The following is a 7598-nucleotide window of genomic DNA, read 5'->3' as shown; positions in this document are numbered from 1 at the left end:
CTTCAGGGTGGCTGGGCCACAGAGGGCAAGGCAGCATACTGGGCCATGAAACAGCAACCTGCCTGCAATAACCAGAGTTTCTACCCCAGCTGCCCTGCTGACCTAGGCCTGGCTGCTTGCTCCACACTGCCTTCATTTCTGAAGACACAAGAGGAAGCCAGAGGAAGCAGACTGACAATGATGTACCAAACGCTTCGCTACCTTTGTGGATCAATAGCAATGCATAATTAGATGGTTACTCAGATGTGTGTTGGAGAGATACCGGAGAGCTCCTGAGGCTTGCTGCTAACTTCAAAACATCAAGGCCTCCTGCCTCAACCTCAAGAATAGCCTCCATCTAGTGGAGGAGAGACACACACAAACATGGGCAGTGAAGTAGTAGTTAACAGCACGGGCTCTGGACTCAAAGCTGTATCCGTTAGCTATTGCCACAATAATGCTGTGTAACAAACAGCCACAAAATTTCTGTGGTTTCTAGGGATAAACATTCAGTTTGCTAAAGCTTCAGTGTGTTGGCTGGAGCCCCTGTGATGATGTTGAACTGGACTTGCTCATATCTATGTGGGTCAGAGGGGCACTGGCTGTGGTAGCTCAGGTTGTTATTTTGTGACTTACCAGCAAGTTGTCAACCTCCTGTGTTAACGAATAAACCATCGCTCTGTCCTGCATGATCTTCATGTTTGAGTCTTGTTAAGGCTGCTCTGTCAACCCATCTCATGAAAGGCGCCTCTCATTTTCCTTCAGCCTCTACCAAGCATAAAGTCCTTTGCTAGTGTCTGATCTTCCCTGATGATACAGACAAAGTCTCATCGTCTTCTCGTCTTAGGAACTAGGGTAGCTGGGGTAGCTGTGCTTTACCTGAAGATCTATAAGTCAGGTCCACCTATCTTTTATTCTTCTGGCTCCTGTGAAATACTCACAGCATAGTCTCATAGCGATCCCTCAGGCACACATGAGAAAAAAGGAAACACACAAAACCTTTTAAGGTCTAGGCTCCAAACTAATGGTCATTTCTAACTCAGGATGCTGACCAAAGGCAATCATGTGATTGAATGCAAAGGCAAGGGATGGGGAAACACACTCCATCACTTTAGTGAGGGACATTGTAAAGTCACATGGCAAAGGATTTGGATACAGAAAGGTTAAAGATCCGGGCCACAAATGCAATCTGTCTCAAACCATCCCTTTGGAATTTCGGTTCTGTCACTTGGTAACTCTGTGACCTTGTGCAAGGTACTTAACCTCTCGAAGTCTCAGTTTCCTCACCTGTAAAAGAAGATAATACTAGTACCATTTTGGGGGCTGGTTGTGGGGATCCAATGAGCCCAATGCAGGGACCGTGGCTAGTCCACAGTCAGTAGGTACCTGGTTTCTCTGTCAGGTTCTTTATCTTAGCGTCAAGGAGTCCACAGACATGAGGAGACCCTCCACGGGGCAGAACCACCTCAGGGGTAACAGAGAGAAGAAGGGAAATGATCCGATCCATGATGAAATTGTTGACCTGCCTAGCCGAATGCCTGGAAGCCCCCAAACACCGGGCTTCTGTGAGAGCAGGAATCTGCTTATTGTATAAACCAGCGTAGGTTACGTTCCCATTATTTGTGGTCTAAAGCTTGCTCTCTGATGTAGACCCCAGCCGTGTAAGGTTTCCATAACGCTCTTGACTCTTAGGAAAGAATACCCTTTGAGATGAAGCATTTAGCAATGGTTTTGTTACACATCCATTTTTCTTCATTAAATCCAATCCAAACATTTTCAATGGTTTTTATTGAAAGTAAGAGTATGATCTCATTTTTATAAATTGCTTCTATTTTTATCAGTCTGTCCACGTATGTCTAGGGGAAGGGACCACAATATGAACAACACTTTAGTTATTTCTCAGCAGGAGGATTCAAAATGATGGGAGCATGAGTTTGTGTATTTTAAAATTTTTTCTTGTACTTTTAAAATGGGCATTTAACTTTTGACCAAAACAATAGTTATTTTTATAAATTTCCTTAACAAAGCCTAAACTGCTGATAAAATAAGGACAAAGAAGCAAAGCTACAAGAATGCACCCACTGCCATCTCATCAATTCAGCTCAGGCAGCCCCGTTCCATGTGCTGCATGGCATCACGGGCTGGCAAAGTGGCTTTCTGGGCTGCGATCTTTACAGAAACAGATCACCAGCCTTTTCTTCTGTGTGTCACAGGGTGGGTTTGGAACACCAATCTTTCAGTCCGTAAAAACCTATCATCATCTCTTCATTTCCAACTCATAGAAATCGTATGCAGTTGTTAAATGCTGTTGAGTTCGTACTGACAAGTAGGGACCCCTGTATGTGGTTTCCGAGTAGCGGCTGGTAAGTTTGAACCACCAACCTTGTGGTTCAAACCAACTTTGTGGTCCAGTACTTTATCTCATAATGCCACACCAGGACTCCCTGAAACCCTATATTGTTGTTGTTAAGTATTGTGGAGTCGGTTCTGACTCATAGTGACCCTGCACAGGGTTTCCGAGGCTGTGAATCTTTATGGGAGCAGAACACCTCATCTTTCTTCCGCAGAACAGCTGGTAGTTTCGAACTGCTGACCTTGAGGTTAGCAGCCCGATTCGTAACCACTATGTTACCAGGCGGAGTATAACTGTCCTGTAGGGTTTTCAAGGTTGTAATGTTTACGGAAGCAGACTGTCAGATCTTTGTTCTGTGGAATGGCTTGTGGATTTGAAACATCTGAGCGCTTAACCACTGCGCCACCAGGACTCCTTTTCAGTTAGTAATAGATTTCAAACTATGTGTTCCATCCAAGAGCTCTCACTGCCATTTGCTGAGCACTCACTACCTTCCAGATGAGTCTCTGCCAATGGAAACTAAAGATGGCATAGCTCTGATCCAACCCTTTTCTTCTCTTCTGTCCTGACTTTGGACAAAGTTGATTTCCTCAAACATCTTTCGTCTTCACTGTTGCACAGCCTTGAGCCATCCCTGTGAAATAGCACGTCAGAGCTGTCATCACTATCCCTATTTGGCAGATGGGAAAATGGAGTCCACTTGACCAAATTCCTTCAGGTAGAATTCAAGTCCCCAGAGTCCCAGCCTGGAGCCTCTTGGTTAGGACAATTCAGAAGTTTGCAGTGGAAAGCCAAGAATGCCTCTTCTCAGCCTGGGACTTGGTGTACCAGCCATGTCTGTTAGAATCCCGCTTGAGTTCAGCTTGAAGACACAGGCTCTCAGAATTAGACTCCATTCCTAATGCTCAGAGAGCCTTTATGAATAGCAATCAGTGTTAAGGACTTTTTTTTTTTAAGTTGCTAATATTAATTTTACAGAAATAAAATCTAATTGAATTCCTCCTGGCTCTCCCCATTAACTTAACGTTATGGACTTTTAACGGATGTTTTAATTAGACGTTCCTATTAATGGGAATATGGCTCAATTTTCAAATGAGGGCCTAAGCTGCCAATATTCCCATTTAGACTTTTAATTAAGGTGAGAAAATATTAGCCAATTACACCAGGCTCTTGCCTGGGCTCTTGGTAACATTGTGAGGTCACAGCCAACCAGTGTGCTAAAGGGAAGGCCAGGGACTGGGATTGGGAAAGGGTGGAGGAGGAAGGCAAGTCAGACCCCCAGGCATTTGGAGAAGGGGTCTTGGGGCCTGTATCAGTTGCTTCTCCCAGCTGGGCGTGGAGGATACGAAAGCTGATTTCAAATACTTGGCTGGCACTGGGCAAGTGTTTCCCGTTCTTCCTGACTGTAAGAGCAAAGGTTTCCTGAGACGAGAGGAATCAGGACCTCTAAGCCTGGGCCTGGGGACTAGCCCAGCCACTGTCACTGTGTTCTAGAATAGTCACAGAGAACACCTGCTCACAAAGAGGGGACACAGACCCCACACATCATCACCTTCATCACCATCATAATTCTATGTTTAGAAATTTGAGGAGGCAGCTCTGGAACCAAGACCACCCTTCCTCCCACACTTATTGAAGGGGCAGACCCTGGAAATCAGTTTGCTCAGGGGGACGGCCTCAGCTCCCACCCACCCTCTTGTGACTGGTCAGATGAAGGGTGACGAGCAGATTTGTGATTGACTTGTGTCCCTGAAGATGTGTTTTCTCCCTCAACTCTCCTAGGACCCTTAGTTCCAGAGCCACCCTCTGTCATGCCTCCTGAGTGAGGGGTTCCTGTCTGGCCCCCCCTCCAGCCTGCTACCAGAACAGAGAGGAGGCTCTCTGGAACCCATGTTCTCATCGTTTCCCTGTTTCTTCCCAGGACGGGCCTTGCCGTTGTTTATTTCATTTATTGAGGTCCTTTTCATGGAGTGGCAGGTTAACGGTAGAACCTGTTAAAGGTTCTGTCCCTAATTCACAGTGTAACCTTGGAAAGTCCCTTCTCCCTGATGTTACATTAGAAGTCCTTTGGAAGCTGCACACTCTGAGGCTGCAAAGATCCAAGATGGCTCCTGCCTTGCCTGGAGCCCAGTGGCCCAGCCCACTTCATGTGGCCCCTGTAAAAAGCTAAGGAATGTATATCACTGTGGTGTGGCGGGTCGGGTAACAAGGCCAGAGCAAGAATGAGGCAAATGTCCTGGGACTGCCTGAACCGAACCCAAGGCATTTGGAGACGCCAGGCGGGCGGCCTCGGTTTGTGTTGGACGCCTCACAGCCTGCCCGTGGTAACCCAACTGGCTTTTGTTTGTTTGTCTAAATAGGAAGACAGAGGATCAGGGCTGCCTGGGATGGCTCCACAAACAGCCATGGCCAGAGTGGGCAGTCTCAGGCCGAGCCGAGCAGCCAAAGATCACAGGCGCTGAGGAGGGGGCACCTAGAGGGCAGGCTGACCAAGCCTTTCAGGGAATTGGCACACTGGGCAGGTGGGACTAGGGGGAGCAGTCCCTTGCAGAAGTAGGTGAAGAGGGAGCATTGCACTGGCCCAGAGCAGGGCTGCAAGTAGACCTCCCTCCCTCCACCACCGGGCTCTGTCCAGCAACCTTGGCCTCCCCCCAGGAGACGCAGGCCTGGAGCCCATCCCCCAAGAGTTGCTCCGCCTTCCCAGTCAACAGAAGCTCAGTGTTAAATGGTCCATTGATCTCTCCCTTCTGCTCTGAGTGGGCAGTGGCCAGTTAATTGGAGCCTTCCCTGGTCAGCAGAGGGAGTGGGGGTGCGAGTTTCTCTGAGGCCGGGAGAGCAGCTGATGCTGGGCGGCTATCCACAGGCTGCCTTGACCCTTGGTCTCTACAGCTTGCTTCTTCCCACTACAGGGCAATCAAGCTCCCTGTGGGCTGTGTTCTCCCACCTGCAGGACAGGACCAGAAGGCAGCAATAGTCCAGGATGCAGACTGAGCTGAAGCTTCATTCCTTTTGATAAAAAGGAAGTTGTTAAGTGCCAACAAATCGGTTCTGACTCAGCGACCCTGTATAGGGTTTCCGAAGAGCAACTGGTGAGCTTGAACCGCCAATCTTGCAATTCAAATTAACATTGCAGTCCAGCGCATTAACTCATAGCACCATACCAAGACTCCTAAAAAGAAAGTATGGCTATAAATATAGATATTGTATTGGTTTCCCAGGGCTGTTGTAAAAAAATACCATAAACTGGATGGCCCCAATCAATAGAAATCTATTGGAGGCCAGAAGTTCAACATCTACGTGTTGGCAGGACCATAGTCTCTCTGAAGGCTCCCGGAGTCAACTCTTCCTGGCTTCTTTCTTGCTTCCAATGGTTGCCAGCTGTCCTTGACGTGCCTTAACTTGTAATGCACTGCTCCAACCTCTGTCCCTATCATGTGGTCTCCCTGTTAGTGTGTCTATCGGCCTGTCTCCTCTTCTTCTTATAAGGACACCCATTCTACTGGATTTAGAGCCCAGCATGATCTCAGCCAAACTAATTACATCTGCAAAGACTCTACTTCCACAGACAGTCACATCCTGAGGTTCTGGGAAGGACGGAGATTTGGGGGAACATTATTCAATAGAATCCCATTGTCTTAAACCACTGATTTGAGTTATGGTGTTAGAGAAGAATATTGAAAGTACCATGGACTCCCAGAAGAACAAACAAATCGGTGTTGGATGAAGGATAGCCAGAATGCTCCTTAGAAGCCAGGTTGGCCAAACTTCGTCTCTGATACTTTGGACATATTATTAGGAGGGACCAGTCTCTGGAGAAGCACAACATGCTTGGTAAAGTGGAGAGTCTTTGAAAAACAGAGGGACCCCCAACCCCCAACAAGATGGATTAGCACAGTGGGAGCAGCAATGAGCTCAAGTGTAACCATTGTGTAGTTGGAGAAGGACTAGGCAGTGTTTTGTTACGTTGTGTATAGGATCGCTATGAGTCAGAACCAACTCCATGGCACCTAACAACAACAATCCACTGAGATTTTGACACTTTCTTTTTGTTCCAGCAGCTAACATGTGAGCCCTACCCATACACTAATTTTGCCAATAAAGGGCTCTATGCAATCAAGCTGACAAAGAAGACTCCCATCAAGACCAAGAGGTGGTCACCAGCTGCTTCTCCCCTTGTCAGTCAGAGGGGTGAGCTCCCTCAGGCCCCAGGTCAGGCCTCATAACACAGAAGAGTTTGATTAGAAAGTGCCTCAGCCAGAGGCAGCCATGCTGAGATGTCTCCTTCATTGCTCCTTCAAGTATAACCTCCAATTGCATTAAGAGTGATTTTCATCAGGGACCCAGGGATTTTGCAGTGACTTTTGGATGTTCTGGAGTCTTCTCTTCAGAGTTCACTGGTCTGGGCTCCTTTTCCCAGAGCACTCTGGGAAGATCCTTCCCTGAGTAGAGGAACAGATGTTGATTTGCATATATGCATGTTCTTGGCCTCAGATGAGATTAGGAGGTGCATTTTTAATCAAAGCCTCCAGCGAGGCTGGGTCCTAGGAGGCCAACTCGAGGTGGGGAGAGGAAATGTCACAGCGAAGAGCGTGTGGGCCTGGGAGACAGAAACTCTCAGAACTGAGCATTATTTGCAAAACTGGAACAGGAATGATGGTGGGGCTCTGTGGCCGGAAGATAGTGCTAAAGATGGATGCACTACTGTACGTCAGTGGTACCTGTCCCAACCCCTGCACTAGCTCTCTATGCTGGTGGTTATATGCCATGGAGTTGGTTCTGACTCATAGCAACCCTGTACAAGGTTTCCGAGGCTCTAAATCTTTACTGGAGTAGAAAGCCTCATCTTTCTCCTGCAGTATAGCTGGTAGTTTCAAACTGCTGACTTGAGGTTAGCAGCTCAATTGGTAACCAATATGCTACCAAAGCTCCTTATGAAGTCCCCAAATAACAATTTATACAATTGGAGGCTCACTGAGTTGTTGGACGTTCAAGTCCAACTAGATGCACCTCAAAAGAAAGGCTTGGCAATCTAATTACAAAAAATCAGCCGTTGTAAAATTGATGGAGCACAGCTGTGACACACATGGGGTTGCTGTGAGTTAGAATCAACTCAGTGGTCACCAGAACCAGAAACCATCTACAAAATCCTGCCCAAGCCCTGTTATCTCCCTGAGGCTGAGTTTCCTCATCTATAAAATGAAGGGCTGAGAGACGCCATCTGACCTGCTGGCTTCTCTAAGTCATTAGCAGTGAAAGGCTATATATA

This window comes from Chrysochloris asiatica, unplaced genomic scaffold (genome assembly GCF_000296735.1).
Source record: "Chrysochloris asiatica unplaced genomic scaffold, ChrAsi1.0 scaffold00055, whole genome shotgun sequence".
NCBI classification, from domain to species: Eukaryota; Metazoa; Chordata; class Mammalia; order Afrosoricida; family Chrysochloridae; genus Chrysochloris; species Chrysochloris asiatica.
The sequence above is the reverse complement of the archived record's forward strand: the minus strand, read 5'-3'. Positions refer to the sequence as shown.